Raw genomic sequence first — 1,505 nt, forward strand, 5'->3', positions numbered from 1 at the left:
CAATTTCCCCCCCCTTTTCCCCCCCTGTGTTTCCCATGCCCCCCCCCCCCGCCCCACACACATCATCTATGCCCCCTCTGTATAGACTTACCTGCAGGCAGCTAAAGGAGATACTCTCCGCCATGCTGCCTGAGGCTGTATTGCTGGTTATGTGCATGTGTGTGCATGCATACATGCACATGGTGCATTCTGCATCTGATCAGCCTCCACCTGCTCCCCCCAGCCTCCAAAAGCCCCTTTCTCATTTAAAGGAGAAAATTCCTATTTTTGTAAAGCAAATAGAAAACCTGGATCCCTCGTTATCAGCACAAGTGACTATTTTGCAAAGTTCATAGCTCACTAAAGGACACACTCTATAATAAATAGTAAGTATTTTATGTTACTTAGCTAGTACAACTGAAATGAATAAGGTGGCTTTTGCAAATGAGATAATCACAAAGCTCCATGGAGCATATCAGGGAGTTAAGCCTCTCGGTGCATAGCAGTTACCATGTCTTTTTCTCCTTGGTCATTCTTTGAGAACCATTTCCTTTAGTTTATCAGTCTGTGGCTTCTAAGAATTGAAGAGATTATGGATTCCATTTAAAATGTGTATTTAATATAACTTTTGGTAAATTAGCAACACCTCTGGAAAACCCTGCTAAGATTTCTCCCCAGGGCACTTCCTTTTGGGGAGGCTAACTCAATTTTGTTGATTTAAAGGTTCTGTCTAGTTCTTTTAAATATTCCTTTGACGTTGTATTGCTCTGCTTGTAATAGATTGTTATTGCCCTATATTGAGTTTGCAGAGTGAAGGTAAATCTTTTGTGATGTGATTGTGCTGCCCCAAACTCAATATTGTTCAAAGGGTCTTTTATAACTCTCTGGTTTCACTGCAGCAAACGGGACACATTTTCATTTTTACTCTTTTAGGTTTTTATTTTTTGTTCTGAAACTGAAAGGGAGTACGTTTACATGCAATCTCTGGTGCACATTTCATGAACTCAGAACTCATACAGCATGTAGGGACCATTGCCATTCAACCCCCTCCCCCCATTGTTGATTTGAAAAAAAAATTAATATAGAGACGAGTTTTATTATGTTTCAGAAGGCATTCTGAAATGTTATTGCTGAAGCAAAGTTATTGTGGGAAATAAAAGCTTCTAGGTACAGAACCAAGTATACTATGATAATGTTGCTTTAGGAACATGAATAAATGCTTTCCCCCCCCCATATGTAGTTAATATTTTTCTAAGTAATATATATATATTAATTTCTACATTGTGGTATTCTGTGAAGGCAACAATTAGGCCCCTTTGCTCTAGGTTTTTACAAACACGGGAAAACAGTCTTGTTTCAAGTGCCTATAATCCAGTTCAACATTCCTTAGGCAAAACTGCCAGTGAAATAGAGGATGCTAATTGTCATTTTACTAAAAATGTTATACTAAGTTATTTGGTGTATTTGACAACTTTACCTTATACCTGACTCCATTATCCCTAGAGCCACTACTCATTCTGCTTCTT

Source organism: Gavialis gangeticus, unplaced genomic scaffold (genome assembly GCF_001723915.1).
Source record: "Gavialis gangeticus isolate Ggan-Ray unplaced genomic scaffold, GavGan_comp1, whole genome shotgun sequence".
Lineage (NCBI taxonomy): Eukaryota > Metazoa > Chordata > Crocodylia > Gavialidae > Gavialis > Gavialis gangeticus.